The 17957-nt window shown below is 35.0% G+C and overlaps 1 pseudogene; it reads right to left on the reverse strand.

Annotated features, from left to right (window-relative positions):
- Window positions 1-17957, reverse strand: part of LOC107160970 — a 49272-nt pseudogene that overhangs the window by 19717 nt on the left and 11598 nt on the right.

A 17957-nucleotide genomic window follows, 5' to 3' on the forward strand; every position in this document is an offset into this window, starting at 1 on the left:
TCTCTTCTTCAAAGAGAAAGTGATACATCATTTGATATTGAACTTGGATCATGTTCTTCAATAAAGACACACAGTATTGAAGAAATATTCATTTAAAAGAATTACATGCCCTTATTCCCAAAGAAACTTTAATAGTTCAATTTTTTTTTCCTTAGAATCATCATGGAAATAACTTATGGATTACAAGAGAGGACCCAGATATAAGCCCACACATCTAAAATCAACTGATTTTCTGTAAAGGTACCAAAATCAAACATTGCATGATTTTAATTATATGAAGGTTTATTTCTCATATAGTATTCCTCTCTGAACAGTTCTTGGGAGAACAACAGAAAAAATATTTTTCATATGGTGCATGTTGGATAAATGATTGTTTTTTGTAGCAGGGATTGAACCCAGGGGTACTTCATTACTGAGCCACATCCCCAGTCTCTCTCAGTTGTGCGCTCTCTCTCTCTCATATATATATATTAGAGTAGGTCTCACAAAGGTGCTCAGTGCCTTGCTAATTTGTGGAGGCTAGCTTTGAAATTACAACCCTCCTACCTCTAACTCTAAGCTGTTAGGGAATACAGGTGTGCACAACTCACCAAGCATGGCACAGAAAAGTCTAAGGCTGAGCTCATTGATAGAGTGCTAAATCTAGGGAACAGTGGGTTCTGGTGGAACTGAGTTGAATTCATTCCCACCACCACTGAAAGAATAATAATAATAAAAAAAAGTCTCATAAATTTTAAACATGGTCATGGGGCCTAATTATCTCACCCAAGGCTTATTTTAGTGGAAGGGTTGATGACAAAAAATTAAGTAAAAAATGGTAAGCCTATATTTCCAATATATACATGTGGTAATTTTTCTATATAAGAGTGTGTTCTCAAAAAAAAGTAACAGTTTGATGTGTTTGGAAACATGACTTTTTAAAATTATATTTCTCATCTGCAGGTCTTCCAATCTTAAATTGGAGATTATGTTTTCATTGCCATCCCTCACCATTTTCTAAGTCATTACAAAATTACACTGTTGACACTGTTTTTTTTTTTTCATGTGGTTATAAATCACTCAAAGTGTAGTTTCCATGTGTGTGATTTCTAAAAATCATACAGTTCACATAACCTTTCTGATCGGTTAAAAAGAGAATGCTGAACACATGTGATACAAAAAGGCCAAATATGAGATCAGCATTTCCAAAGTCAGGGTAACTGTGTGCCCCCTAGCATTCAGTTTACTCAATTGGCAAGGCCTATTTCAAAATTGCTCTTACATCTTGGGTACCACAATCAGTTCCGCTTGGGCATATGGTGACATTCACATCCATATTCTTATCTTTATGTTTCTAGTGATCAAATGCGATCATGAAAGGGATGTCCATGGTTTAAAAGTTTGCATAAAAATCTCCGTATGCCGAGCAAGACATATAAGGTGGCCAATTTCAGGACACTCTGAAGGCTGGCCCTATGTATGCCATAAGATTTCAGCTTCCTCTGGGAAATCTTCTGAAGTTGGAATAGCTTTGTTATCCCAGTAGTGCCAGATTCCATCCACTGTGAGGTGTGTGAGAAAAACCATTTTTTTCTTAACGCAACACATAACGTCTTCAGTTCAACCTTCCAAACACATTTCTGGTCGTCACCCTCATGCCCCACATTTGGATGACCTGAGCCTCCCCTAGGTGCTACTCTTGGAGCAGCAGCTCAGATTCTATCACAGTCTTACCCGTGCTTCTATTTTTACCTCTCGTCTCTGAGTATGGTGCATGGCAGTCACCTGATGGAGGAGGTGTGTGCCATAGGGATCAGGAGAAAGCAAAGTTGAGGTGTGGTTGTCTTCTCCTTTCTAAGAAAACACAACCACTTTGAACTGGTATGTTTTTCTTCATTGGATGTGGATTTGTAAGAAAGTAAACAGACACACTTAGGTGAGGAGGGCTCAGGAATATGACTCACTACTAAGACAAAAATCTGCATCTCATCTTCAACACTTCTAAGTCATCTGCAATTCAGTCCCAGAGGGTCTATTCACCATGCGGTCCTGGGCCACCAACCTGGGAAATCATTTTTCTTTTTGTATACCCCCAAGGTTGTATAACTGGTGAACCAACAGCATATCTCAAGAATGAGTCTTTAAAGACATGGCCCTTTCAGGGACTTTCAGATCCAGCCCATAGAAGATTACAAATCTGGAAATCAATCTATTACTTGTCTTTTATTAAAATTACTTATTAGTGTTTTCTTCCCTTGTTAGCTCCATTTTGGGAAGTGTTCTTAATTCTATACTGGTATTTGTTGATACTAACTTTTATTAGTTTATTAATGCACTCTGTCACTCCATTTGTATCATCTATTACCTTCTAAGAACTGCATTTTGGATAATGAGAATATGGTAGTAAATATGACAAATACCACCCTTCTGATTTTGGAATTTAGAGTCTAGTGGCAATAAGTAAATATCAGTTTGATGAGAGTTTGTTGAATATTAGGAGATAGTATAGTATACTTGGAGTGTGGAGTAAGAGAAACCACCTTGGTATATGGAGGCAGGGATGGCTTTCCTGAAAAAACTTTGAACTGAGATGTGATGAATTATTAGGACTTGCAGAAATGATAATCTGTCCGATACCTTGATCTACATAGCTAGGTCAGACTTGACAGAAATCTAATCACTTTAGCTGCTTTCTGTTCTTTAGTAAGCTAAGACATAAATTATTTCATCCTGCTGCCACAGGTTTGATAAAAAAAAAGTACATTAAACACATAGTTGGCAATGTTAATGAGCCTTGGAGGTTTTATACTAATTGACAGAAGATACAAAGAGCAACACATATAATTCCATTTTCATGAACTTTCTGGAATACACAAATCCATAATAACCTAAAGAGTTAAGAGAATTCCAGGTAGTGGGAAGTGGGAATGAATGGGGAGTTAATGTTAATAGGTATTGAGTTTCTTTGTAGGGACTGAAAAATAAACTCAAATCACATCAGGGTGGTTTCACAATATTTTATTAAAGTAAAATTTAATAAACAAAATTGTAAATTCAATGTGGTTGTCACAATTTATGACCATAAAATGATTATACTTCCTTAAGTTAAAACAAGCCCCCAGACATCATATGTAGACATATAAAACAACATGAGAAGCTCCCAAGAACACAGTTTCTTCAGACATGGGCATTCACCAGTGAATTATCATATTTTTATGAGTTTTCTAAGTTTTTCTTTATTTTTAAAAATATTTTATTATTTTTTTCTTTTCTCATTACTGTTGATGAACACAGAGACTCACACAGGTTAGGAAAGTGCTCTACTAAGGTCTATACCTGACTTTTGACCCTCATTTTTATCTCTCTTATAAATTCCCATTCTTTCCTCAAAACACGTGGTCCTCCTGTCACAGCTTCCTGTGTAACAAGGATTAACGGCATGTGACACCATACCCAGGAAAACCTCAATTTTATGGAGAACCAAAGAAAAGAATACAAGTCTGAGGGGATGTGAATGCGGAACAGAAGAAACTGTATATGAGGTAACCTCAATAAGCATCACAGAAGCTCATAGTTTCATTTTCATAATCCAGAAATACCCCACTCTGACCCTCAGGCCTTTACAAATAATGAATTAAGGATGGGGAGTTGGTGGGGAGACTACAGTGGTTGTTCTTCTTCAAGGAAAATGAGACAAAAACCTTTCTTACCTTCAAAACTGTCACTTGTAAAATCTTTACAGACACCTATAATCCAGTTGGAGGTGTTCCCCACATCCACCTCCCAGTAGTGTCTACCAGAGTTAAAGGCCTCAACACCCCATATAACATAACTCTCCAGTGTCTGGTGATTTTCAGTTGCACCATCACCTACAAATATCCTATTTCTAACTTCATTAGAAAGGCTCACATAGTGATTGACCCATCCTTTAATCATTCCACTGTTCATTGAAAAAAAAATTCAGTTTAGTAAATGGTATCTGCATGCCTTGGGCAAAGATTATCTACCTAATCAATCTCTCTATTTACTCCTCCTCTAAGAAACTATAGAGAGTAGAGAGATTTCAGCCTCACTCATATATGAAGAATGGTTCCTGTGCCCTCATTAGCATGAAGAAATCTTTAAATTATCCTGGCAATCAGAAGAAAACTGAAGGTATTCTGTGCTTTGTTAATGGGTGATTTAAAATCTACTTTTGAATGGTTTGTTCCAGAAAAAAAAACAAAAATCTTTTTTTCTTTAGTAGAAATCTCTTCTTGAGTTGTTTTTAATACCATTAATAAATAGACATCACTTTGTTATGATTGTGCTCACTTCATTATCACACATCAAATTTGAGGGAAAGCAACATATGCACCCTTTACTGAAAAGAATCTCTGACTTACATTAACTGCTGAGACCATACATTGAATCTAAGTTGGATTTCAGCCTTCTGATATCTAGACCTCTTCTCTAGTTTGACACAAACATGGCTGGGTCAAGTAGTGATTACTTACCTTTCAGTTGTTTTGAAATCCATCTGATGGTATTAAAATTGTTCAATTTATGACAAATTTAGTCATTTTTTGTTCAAATAAACTTATATTTTGGAGCTGGGATTGTGGCTCAGCGGCAGAGCACTCGACTAGCATGGGCGCGACCCGAGTTCGATTCTCAGCACCACATAAAAATAAATAAATAAATAAATAAAGGCATTGTGTTGTGTCCATCTACAAAAATGATTCATTCTCTCTCTCTCTCTCTTTAAAAAAATTATATTTTATAAATAGTATATATCATTTTCCCATTGCATATCATGAATGCACTTGGAATATAGAATAGGTTAAAACCTACCAATATCATATTTAAATATTCAAAGTTAGAATAAACTGAAATAATAGAAAATATGACAGCTGCTCTGAAAAGTAAGCACTGTATTGCTTAATAGCCGCAAAACACCATGAATATTCCTTCTCTTGTACTATCTGTATCAGAACTCAAATATGTATCATAGCTACTAGTTAACAAATGTGGTCTCGATCATTGTATTATGACTAGACAGGGAAAGAAAATATAAATGTTTCATGTCAGAAAATTTAAAATAAGAAGCATCTCCTTTGACGAGCCTACTAAAATAATTGAACCTGACTGCCAGAGATCCCTTTCTTATCTGGGAACTTGTTCAGCGTGTCCAGGATTCCAGTGATGTGTAATGAAAAGAGGTCTGGGTTCACTGGCTGGGGTTTCTGCATCTCCAGCAACTTGATTCTGTAAAGAATGACATCAGTTACACTTTTGAACCAAGGTTCTCTACAAAATCATTACAATGATACCACTTTTAATCCAATATATTGTAGAAATTGCCTATGTTGGTGAATTAGATATACATTTTATTCAACACTCTTGGAATTGTGTTATACTTTTTCTAAATTTGATGTACTAAAATCCAGTCTTTTTACTCTTCTCAAACATTATCAAACTTAAAAAACATATTAATTGCCATCCCCTCCCTTCTGTTCCCCCTAAAGCTTTTTTTAAAATCTAACATCACTTGAAATTCTCCATCATTGTGGGTCTGAAACCAAAATCTACTTTCTTGTCTAGTGCTCAGACTTTGTTCTCCTACAGAAGTTCCTCAAACAAATAAGATCTCTTTGGAAAAAAGATCCAAAGAAACCAGAGGAATCTAAAAGAGGAGAGCAGGAAAAAAAAAAAACAAAACAATGAGTTGTAAATATGAGTGTTTATTTTCTCAGAAACATCTTAAGATGGGAAAGTTAGACTTTTATCAATTAATCACTTGAGTTGGAATCATCACAAGATTTTAGGAAGAACTTTCTTGATAGCTTCTACTTCTTGGAGCACAGCACAACACTGTTGCTCAGAGAGAATGGTTGGGCTATGTAGCAGGAAAGTTTAATATTACTGACCTATTTACTAAGAGAAAGGAAAATGTTGCATACAATTATTATGAGCCATGCATAAATTCCAATGGTTGGCAGGAGAGATTACCAAGGCAGCTCATGGGATGCTGCATCTCACTGTCCATGAGGAAGAAAAAGAATATTTAGAGACATTTGTAAAGAAACACAAATGACTGTACAGCAACCTAATAAAAGCAAATCCAAAACAGAAAACAGCTAAAGAAAGGCAATAAGAAGCTAATGAAAATCTTCCATAAACCAGATGTGAAGCTGCTCAGGATAAGGATGGAGACATACCTGAACATGTTTTTTTGTGTTGAACACATTATTTGGAACCGAAGGTATACTTATATGTATCCTGCATTTTGAGTGGGATCTTCCCCATTTGGAAATAATAGACACACTGTAGTTTCTATCCTCAGGCAGCAAGGAAGCTTAATTAAATTATGACAGTAGGTTCCTCAGGATATATTTCCATCTAAAATTATCCTTTTGTAGGTTACTTCAGTAAGAAACAGAAATGAACTATTTATTCATGGACACTCCATTTTTGACTCCAACATAAGGATATATGGAAATTAGTCACAATTATTACAGTCGTTTTTTGATTTGAACATCCATAGTTCAAATTGCCCTTACTACATCATTCTTTGTGGACAAGCTCTGCCAAAGACAGCTTTTTTCAGACAGCTGCTGGTTGGATGCAATATACAGTCACTCTTAACGGTTCTGAATTTAGCAAGAATTTAGATTTTGCCTGTTTTGCGTTTATGGTAGAAAATTAATTTACAAGGAGAGTTGGGGTGGTGCTTCTACTCTTTTTTAACTTTCTCAAACACAAAGGCTGGATGGGTCAAATAGCTAATTCTGATGAAGTTTACACTTTTCTTTTCTTATTTATTTTTGTTTTTTCTTTACACTATTTAGAAGACTCATTGACATGGAAGTTTAGCTTTCAATACAAACTGGTGCACCATGAAGGCTGTGAATACCAAGCTGTTTCTGTCAATGCAGAGAGTATTTATTGAGATAGTGTACTTTTCTCAGTGTTTCTGATTTAGTGAATATAATTTCTCTTTTTCTCTTTTTAAAATTAATTAATGCATTTAATTAATGAATTAATTAAATTATTAATTTCTTCTTCTATTTCTTTCATTTTTTTACTACTTATTAAGTATATTAAAATTCAGAGATGGCCTCCTTCAAGCTCATCTAGTTCATGAATTGCTGAAACAATTGGAAACAAAAATTTTCATTGATAATTCCTTTATATATCTTCTCAATGTAATTTCTTCTTCCCTTTTAAAACATGTTTTTTAGCTTTCTAAAGTCAGCTATGTATGATTTAAGATTTCAATTCATAAACATATTGAGGTGCACAGGATAGTTATTCCCAGGTGATATGTGAGAGAATGCAGCAAAGGAAAAAAAAATTAAGAAAGATTCCTTAAAACTAGAACAATCCTGATCTGGGCATGCCTGTCACCCCAATGGCTCAGGAGGCTGAGACAGGAGGATCATGAGTTCAAAGACATCATTGGCAACTTAGAAAGACCCCTTCTCAATAAAAAAAAAAATAAAAAATGACTGGAGATGTGTTCAGCACCTCAGGGTTCAATCCTTGGTATAAAAAAAAAAAAAAAAAAAAAAAAACTACAATAAGCCTACCCCATGATTGTGTAGTTATAGTAAATATCAGTGTTAGGTCAGCTGTTAAGCTATATAGGCACCTTTAGAGAAAAACACCTTTCTTTTGTTTCAGCTAAAAATTTTTGTAGAAATTCACAATGACTCAGTCATCTCAAAGATGGCTGAGTTTTCTTTTAGACTTATTATAACATTTAGCTGAGCAAGCCCAGAAATGTCGGCCATCTTTAAGTGTTCTCATCTGCAATTTCAAGAATTTATTGTGTGCTCTATGACCTCCACTTGAGCGTATCAAGGAATATATGCCATCTTTTCATCTTAAACTATGTTTCTTAATTAAGCATGGCCAGAAAGGTATATATTTTGGCTGGACACAGTGGTGCAAGCCAGTAATCCCAGCAATTTGGGAGGCTAAGGTTGCGATTCAGAAGGATGGCATCTTTGAGCCCTGCTTCAGCAACTTAGTGAGATCCTCAGCAACTTAATGAGACCCTGTTTCAAAATAAAAAGGGTTGTATGTGTCACTCACTGGTAAAGAGCCCCTGGGTTCAATCCATGGTCCTAAAAAGGAAGAAAAAACAAAATGACAGAAAAATGTACATGTTTTCCTTCTTTCCTTTTTCCTTTCTTACATTTTATTCCTGGAGATTGAAACCAGGGCCTCATACATGCCAGGCAAGTTCACTGAACAACATCCCCAGTTCAGAAATGTACATCCTAGAGTGAATACGTACACTGCCCCCCAAAGTGATTATGTACAGACTTGCAGAATAAAGTGCCAAAGCTTTATTTCTTTGAGGAGAGTCTTGTTTTTCAGACAACTACGATCCTGTAGTTACTCCCTGTGGGTAATAAATATTTCTCCATTATGGTGTGCTCCTTGGCTTTGCATCAACACAAATGCAAATGCTTTTAATTAGGTTTCACTAGAATATAATTTTAATGAACAATCTCCAGTTGAGCCATTATGTCCTTCCTTAAACACTGTTTGAATCCATTGATGAATTTGTTGGTGACAAAAAGATCAATTTAATTTCTTCCCTTGCAGGTGTGAGTTAGTGCTGCTGTACATACCCCAGTCTGCGAGGCCACATCAGTGCTCAACCCCTCACTGGAGTGATAGACAGACTTAACCACTTCCAAGTTGAGTGTCAGCCTGTTTAAGGTACAACTGCAAAGTGCACTTCAATGATATTTTTCTGTGGGTGATCATGCCATCTTTCTTAATCTTTCACCTAATAAAAGAGAACAGCAGGCAACTAAGAATTTAAATCCTATTTAGTGAGATATATACCATGTGATCATATGGGACAATGTAAAGAAAAAATAAATGAAGCTGGTGTAATGTCACCAAGACCTGTCATAAAAGTTACAATTAGGAAAAGGAAATAAAATATCTCACTAAGCCCTAAAAACATCATCAATACAATATCAGTTGTTCACTGAGTCACACTAATAGAGTCAAGTCAAGACATTTCTATTTCAAGTGCAATTAAAAATGGTGATGGCTATATTGATTTTATATTTTAAAACTGCTTTCATTTAATATTTCTCAGTAACTGAATTTGTAATACATTACACTTGATATGATAAACAGTACAAAACGTAGAATAAAAAAATGCATAGAACAATTTACGAACAATAATAAAGTAAGTCATCACTTGGTGAAGAAGTATATGAAACTCCATGGTAGACTTAACCCTGACAGGTTAGTTTAGAAGAAAAAGACTAAGGGTCAAGTGGAATTACACATAGAAGCAGAGAATTCTTTGTGGGAAACGAATTCTGAAATATTTAGATTTTCTTAAACATGAACTTTTGACTGAAATATTCTATTAATATTAATGTTAAACATGAACATTTGACTGAAATATTCTCTTCTTTTCACAGTGAACATTATTTTTCATAATGAAAGAAACAATCTCAATGTAGTGCTTTGTGATTATTCAGGAACCTGACTTTTTGCCTGGGAATCCATATTTGTTTCTTAACTAGAAGACTGTAATATCCCTCATAAAATGATTGCCTTTATTTTGGTGTTATTTGTTTTCTCTTTTTCTTAAGAAAGACTAACAGGGGTTCATTTCATTCCTATGGAGTTGAGAATGCTCAGGTCTCTAGATTTTTGGGTGTCATGAAGAGTAACCAGCAGAAGTAAGCTTTATAAGATCTGATTCGTAAAAAAATAAAAAGAAAAAAGAAAAAAAATAAGTTGTTGATAGACTTTTATTTTATTTATTTATATGCAGTGTTGAGAATCGAACCCATTGCCTCCCCCATGCCAGGCAAGTGAGCACCAGCCCCAGCCCCTATAAGAGCTGACTTTTTAGGAATATTTCCTCCTGTTAGTAAATGTTCAGATTTGCTGGTAGCCCTTGAATCTGATGTTTCTCTAGTAAGAGCTGTTCCACTAATCCTTGTTTGTTTTTTTTTCTTTTAAGTCTCTAAGTAGACTCTCATCTCATATAAATTTTAAAAAGAATGTTTGACTGAAATATTCTCTTCTTTTCACAGTGAACATTTCTTTCTGTAATGAAAGAAACACTCTCAAGGTAGTGCTGTGTGATGGTGTGAGAAGACTAACATTTGGACAAGACAATGAAAATGAATCTTTGAATTCTGACAGATCAAACTATTTTGCTGCATGGGGAGAGCAGGTTGTTGCTTCTGGGAAACATTACTGGAAGGTAGATGTGAGTGATTCTTGGAACTGGGCTCTAGGAGTCTGTAGGGATCCTACGGTAAAGAAGAACCACACACTGAATTTGAGTATATGTTTCTCCTTTTATGTATGAAGAAGGATAAACATATTAGTCTGTTGACCACCTCCCAGATATTTTCTCTTTATATAAAGAGATCTCCGGGACATGTTGATATGTTCCTTGATTTTCAAAGTGAAAGTGTGAATATTTGAAATGTTGCCAAGAGTTCCCATATGTGGATTTATCATACGGGGTCCCTGAATTTTCCTCTCAGGCCATTTTCCCCCACAGGCCACACATAATTAGGGATAATTCAGACACCTGACTTCTTTGCCTGCATACTCCATATTTGAGGGACTGCTTCTCAGTGGAAACACAGCAATAATACTGTAGCTGTCTTTTTTACTTATCTTAATGTAACCTCATCTTATTAAATATGAAGATAGGATATAGTGCAAAATTTTGTTTGTTGGCTCAATTTTTCTATAATAAAAACCATCTTTAGAAGCCCTTAACTGTAATAGAGTCTGTGGTTAATTCAATGTTTTGTTTTGTTTTGTTTTTTTTACTTTTGTGTGATTAAAAAAAAAAAAACCTGGGTTTTTGATGCTAAATCAATATCTAATGCAGGAACACATGAGTTTTCACATCTAGACAGTACTCACTATTCACAATGCTCCTGTTAGTTTGAAAAGACCACTGAATGAAGTAGTGGTTCATGCTTCTTGGGAGGCTGAGGAAGGAGGGTTGCAAGTTTGAGGTCAGCCTGGGCAATTTGGGAATATCCCAACTCAAAATGAAAAAGCCTGGAGATGTAGATCAATGGTAAAGAATCTTTCATAGCATGAATTTAAGGCCCTGCATTCAGTCATCAGTACTAAAATTTAAAAAAAGAGAAAACAAAACCTAAATGAAGTACCCCACACAAGAGCATTTTAGAATATCTTTTGCAACTAGAGGTCATAGGTGGACCACTAAAATAGCCTTTTGTTCATTACTCTCTATCTCCCAAGCTTGAAAAGAGCTATCTATGTCATATAAAGAAATTTTAGAAAACCTACCAGGGGGAATTTGAATACTTTCAACATGAATTGGATTTTTAAAAGAAAACAAAGGAGTTGGGTGTGGACACACACACAAACACACACACACACACACACAATGTTCAGCTACTAGAGATGCTGAGACCTGATGATACCAAATTTGAGACCATCCTGGTAAACCTAATAAGAACTTGTATTATAAAATAATAAAAAAGAGGAGGCCTGCAGCATAACATAGAGGTAGAACACTTGTGTTGCATGTGTGAGGCCCTGAGTTTCATCTCCAGCACTGAAAAAAAATAGTTTGGAGTGGTGATTCATGCATTTGATCTCAGCTATGGAAGTGTAGCTCAGTGATAGAGCACCTGCCTAACATGCTGAAGGCCCTGGGTTTCATTCCAACACCAGCATAAGTATTAAGGAATAGAGACTCCTCAAACCTACATTAAATTTTGGGTAAAATTTTAATACTCAACTTTTAACAAATGTTTATTTAACAAAAGGTAGAATTTAATTTAGGACTTACTTTCTTCAGAACTGGAATGGAGCTTAGCAGTAGAATACATGTAAACTTTCAAGCTCATCTAACTTGTGTTTCTTTGGCTTTCTTCCAAAAATCTGTTTGTATAAAACAAAAGTGACATAGGTAATTTCATAAAGATAAAAATCTGTCATAAATCTGATGAATTGATTTTTTTTTAAATTGCAGATAGAGAAAAATTATATATATATATATACATACACACACATACACACACACTCATAGTCATATACTACTAAGAATGATGAAGTAATAGAAATCAGAATGTTAGAAGCACAGTGAATAATTCTACTTCCAATACAGCATCAGAACTATTCTTCAGTGTTTTTTTGGTTTTTTTTTTTTGTTTGTTTGTTTGTTTGTTCTCAATTCATTACTCTTTTTTGTTGTTTGTTAGGGGTATTGGGAACTGGTCCCAATAGTGCTTTGCCATTGGGCTATATCTGCATCCTGTTAAAATTATTTATTTTGAGACCAGGTCTCACTAGGTTGCTTAGAGTCTCACAAAATTACTCAGTCTGGCTTCAAAGTTGCAATCCTCTGTTTCAACCTATTGAGTCAGTGGAATTAAAGGCATGTAGCACCAAACCCATCTCTATCCCTCAGTCTTAAGTAACACCCTGATTGCAGGTTTTCAGAAATGGGAAGTATTAATGACAAACTTAATGAAATGCTTCTATACTTGATTTTCTGAGTTAATCTCAAGGTGCATTATCAGGTAGTCTTAAGCTCTTTATTTTCTCCAAACTTATTTTTTAATTATTTTCTTTTTCAAGCTCAATTTCTTTTTTAAACTTAATTCATTCCTAACTTTAGCACTTCAGAAGGTGTTATGAATATTAAATGAGCCAGAAATAATGCATTACCTGGAAAATAGTAAGCACCCTACAAATTTTTAGGTGTCATTAAGACAGCAAAATCCTAAAAGATCTTAAAACTATTTATTTACAGATACAAAATTTGTTATACATTTTATAATCAGTTTATTGCAGAGAACTGGAGTAACAGTTCTTATTTGATTCTAGCAATTGGGACCCTGGAGACGGTGTTGTGAGATATTCATAAAATGGAATCATCCTTTAATGATTATGAATCTGAATATCCCCATAATGAGAATCTCTGGTGCCCTTAGCCACTGTTGTCAGTGTGGCTGGTCTGCTCACTTACACCCTCTCCAGAGGGGAAAATGAGAATCAAATGACCTAAGAGCAAAGAATTATGACCTGCTCTAACAAAGACGGTATGGTGCTCTGACTCTGAGTGGGACACTGTTCTCAGGATTGCTGATGTATACAAAATCTAGAAGACAATACAGCCTCTTGAGATTCTTTAATATTCGGAGTTCGTACAAAACAACAACTTAATTAAAATGGGCAATGGATATAAAATTTTCCAAATACGTGAAAAGATATTCCATTTGATGCATGAAAGGAATCAATTTTTTCAAACAAAAAACAGCAGAACAAGGAGGACAGTGCGAAGAATGGGTTCCGGATCTAGGTGCGCCCAGAGCGGGGGCAGACCTCGCCCCCTCTAGTGGAAATTTAGTGCACTGCATGCAAACAACTGAGATGGCTCCACAATTCTGGCTCTTCAAGCCCAGCCTAGCCCGAGCGCTATAAACTTCAAGTGGTGGAACCCGGGAGAGCTCGCTGCAGGAGAGCAGCGCTGCTGGACTGCTCTTCATGGTTAGAGCCACGAAAGGAAATTCATTAGAAGCAGCCCCAAGTTAGTACCCAGTTCTTTGTGAAAATATGCATACTATTGTCCATTGTCGTCTTCTGCCATCCACTCACCTGCAACTTCTAAACAATCTTGATTTCAGGGTCTCTGGTTCTAAGATTTACCAGAAAAAAAAAAAAAAAAGTAACATCAAGATTTGTGGAAATCATTGCCATAAAATAATCCAATCTTATTCTCATTTGGTGGCAGTAGATACCAGTGAAGAATCCAAAGGAAAGTGAAACAAACATGAACCTTTCCTTTCTCTCTGATATCAGCTTTAATATCCGTCTTGGAAGGAACTTGTGTAGATTTTCTCAGGGAAAGGTGGCCCTATTTCTCTAGACAGAAATAATAGTCAGCTTTACAAGCTTTGAAAACCATCAATTGCTTTCTCCAAAACAAAGCAGACATTTAGAGTTTATTTTGCAATTACACAAAAACCAGAAATTAATTATCAGAATTTTTTCAAATACCAAAAATAATAATAATAATAAATTAAATCATTTTATTCTCAAGACCCCTACAACAATTTTATAAATACTTTGGAAAAAATAATAGGAGGTTCTTTTTTTCTTTAATTTCTCTTCTTACTTTTTTTTTTCTTTCTTCCTAACAAAGGGGTGTTTTACCACTGAACTATATGTATCCCAGCTTTTTATTACTTTAAAATTCAATTTAATCATTTTAAATTTTTTATTAATTAATCAATTTATTTAGCTACTGGGAAATGAACCCAGGGGTGATTTAGAACTGAGTTACATCCCCAGCTGTGTGTGTGTGTGTGTGTGTGTGTGTGTGTGTGTTATTTTTAAATTCTAAGAGAGGATCTAGTTCAATCTCTTTGGCACTCACTAAATTGCAGAGGCTGGTCTGAAACTTGTGGTTCTCTTGACTTAGTCAGGGAGTGGCTGGGATTACAGGCTTGTTCCACAAGTTCTGCTCAGATTTTCTTAATAGATTTTTATACTTTGCAGAGTAGTGGATTCTGCTAGAAAATTTGATTTAGAACTGGAAATAAAGCCTTTGTGTTTAACAATTATGGGACTCCAGAGTGCAGCTTGTGCTTTTAGAATCCAAGATCATTTCTAGAAAGCACAGTTGTGAAAACGAACCATACCATAAATTGTATATATACATATAGGTATGTTGGAAGACTAAAAGGTCAGGTATGAATTCTCATTCCTTCTAAAACCCTTGTATTCCCACAATTGAATCTTGGTGTGAAGTATGCCAGGAAAAGGGAGGCATCTGTATTTAAAAATCATGTTTGGTACATTGGCAATATGATTTAATTCTTTTTAAAACACTATTTCTCAAAGTCAGTATATAAACTATTTCATATTTTTGCATTGTTCTTTCCTTTTTGTAATAATAAGCAAAGTACAACTGTCCCAGTGGTGCACACCTGTAATTTCACCATTTGGAAAACTAAGACAGGAAGATATCAAGTTCAAGGCCAGCCTGAGCAACTCAGACCAAATAAAAATTAAACAAATAAGTATAATGTAAATTACACATTAAATTGCCCCACAAAGTTCACTGAGCAAGGAATAATCTTGGCCTTTCTTTCATGTACTCTTGAAATGGGTCAGGCACTGCCAAATCAAATTTTTTCTCTTGATGGAGGCCTTGGGAAGCATAATCTGGAATGTGAGGGCTGGAGAAATCTCCAATGTAGAGAGGGATCAAAGATATTCTTGGATTAAAATTAAAAAAAAAAAAACATAAACGGATAACTGCATAACTCTCTATAAGACAGGATAGAATTAAAGCCAATCTGAAGCAAAACATTTCCAAGTTTCCCAAAATGCTCGCTAAAAACATAAATTTATGACACTTCATTTCAATCATTTCATAGACAAAAAATAAAAAAAATTCCAAAAAATTACATTGAACGTTGACCTATGAAGTTTCAAGCGTTGTAAAATCAGTGGCTATTGATGAGAGGAAGTTTTTACAAGATTGTTTATGGAGATTAGCCAAGGGGCTAAATCAGTTTCTATTTTGGACAAACCTAATGGATCATACATTCAAGCATCTTCCCCAAGCTCCAAGGAAAGCAATCTCTTAGAGAATGTGGGTATGGTTTTAGGGCCAATTGAAAAAAAAAAAAAAAAAAAAAAAAAACTTGAAGAGCCCAACTCATTCTTCTCCAGAAACCACAGAGTGCCTTTTGGACTGGCTGGAAGATTTCTGAAGCCTGCCAGTACCATTCATATTATTACTTCTGGAGCAGGTATCGATGAGCCCACAGACATATTTCTTAGGTCAGTTTACAGAAGAGCGATTCCTCTTACTTTCCCATATCAAAGCAAGCAAATATATGAACTTCAATTATAAGCAAAATAAACTTATTTTCTGTGAAGTGATATAATTTGCTTTCTTAGAAATGATTAGACTGCTATTTTCTTAACTTTGTACATCCCTTGGAATTAATTTGATGATTAATTTACTTCAATAATTTATGTGTTGCATTGTTGTTCCTTTGTATAAAAAAAAACAATTTACATCCTCACCGAAGTTTATAATATTTTCTGTTTTCACATCCCTACCAGAATTTGCTGTTATTTGTTTTGTATTCTTGATGATTTCTATTCTCATTGGAGGGAGAATCACAGTGTATTTTTTTATTTGAATTTCCCTGAGGGATACAAATATTAAATATTTCTTTTATCCTTCCTTGATATTTTTTTTATGAAGTTTGGGTACAAGAGACTTAACCTAGAGATGTTTTAACACTGCGCCACCTCTCCAGACCTTTTTAATTTTCATTTTGATACAGAATCTCAACAAGTTACTTAGAGTCTACTGAGTTGCTGAAACTGGATCTCTGAGATTACAGGTGTGCATCCTCTATACACTGAGCATATTTTCATACAGTTGTCAGACATTTGTATTTCTTTTGAGAACTGTCTGTTCAGTTCATATGCCTACTTTGTTAATTGGGTTAGTTGATTTTATAGTGCTCAATGTTTTGTGTTCTTTCTGTTCTGAATATTAATACTCTATCATAAGAGATAATGACAAAATTTTTCTTCTGTTCAGTAGTTTCTCTTCACTCTGTTGGTTTCTTGTTGTGCAGAAAGTTTTTAATTATCTGTCATCTCAATTACTGGTTCTTATTTTTTGAGCTATGGGGTCCTGTTCAGAAAGTGTGGCAAAATACATTCCAACAGAAAGCACTGCTGGTTTTCTGGCATCAATTAATATAAATATTTTTTTCTTTTTTTATTATTTTTTATTTGTTGTTCAAAACATTACAAAGCTCTTGACATATCATATTTCATACATTTGATTCAAGCAGATTATGAACTCCCATTTTTACCCCATATACATATTGCAGATTCACATGGGTTACACATCCACTTTTTTACATACTGCCATACTAGTGTCTGTTGTGTATTATTTTTCTAATGTGAACATTACTTGATAATAGTTTTAATGATTTGCAAGATGTACCTGTTGTAATTTGTGTGTATTTTTTACAGGAGAATATATAATAAAGGTAGGATTTTTATCAACAGATTAATATATTTTTCAGTAGACTTTGGTTGAAATCTGATACAGTTTTGCAATATTAACTTTAATCATTAGCCCTTAAACATTTAGAAATTGTTTGGGAGTAGTGGGTTCTGGTTGAAATCATAATACTATCAAATTTAATATTTAAATAAAATGACTAAGGTAAAAGTTCAATGGCAGGGCCATTCCTTTTCACTTTTTTCTTTTTTCACATTTTTCATTTTTTTTTATGGTGCTGGAAACCAAACCCAGGGCCTCCATAATGATGGGCCTGACTCTTCCACTGAGCTAAGTCCCTAGCCTTCACATGCCCTTTTCCATGTGAATTACTGGCAGTAAGCATTATGGCTATTGTTAAGGGTATTCTGAATCCACACTATAAAAATGTAAATTGGGCTAAACACCCATGCTTAAAACTGTTTAGAGGAATGTCACATCTCCATGAAACTGAGATTCCTTTATTTTTTAAAAGGCAGTTTTATAACTTCATTTGACAATCAGCCATTAGTTTTCATCCATATTGTCTAGGTTTTTGAATGGGACAACTGGAATGTAGACTACCAAAGTGTAATACTTGTTTGGTGAACCTTCATCCTTGTTATGTTTTCTGGACAATTGAACATAGATACAGAATTCAGACACTGTGTGTTCTTCTTTTCTAGAAATTTTTGCGGAGTTTGGAATACATGTGCATATCTAGAGTCCCCATTTCCTTCATAGCAAATTTCTTGATCACATGTCTTGAAGCCCACTCCCTGGATGGGATTGTGATTGCTGATAGGGTATTCTTTGGTTACCACTTTCTTAATGGCAAAGCAGCCCTTCTCCTCACCACTCTTCCCTGTGGGAGCCATTCTGTCTCAACTCAATTTGGAAAGGAAGACCACTAGGGATT

Source organism: Marmota marmota, unplaced genomic scaffold (assembly GCF_001458135.2).
Source record: "Marmota marmota marmota unplaced genomic scaffold, marMar, whole genome shotgun sequence".
Lineage (NCBI taxonomy): Eukaryota > Metazoa > Chordata > Mammalia > Rodentia > Sciuridae > Marmota > Marmota marmota.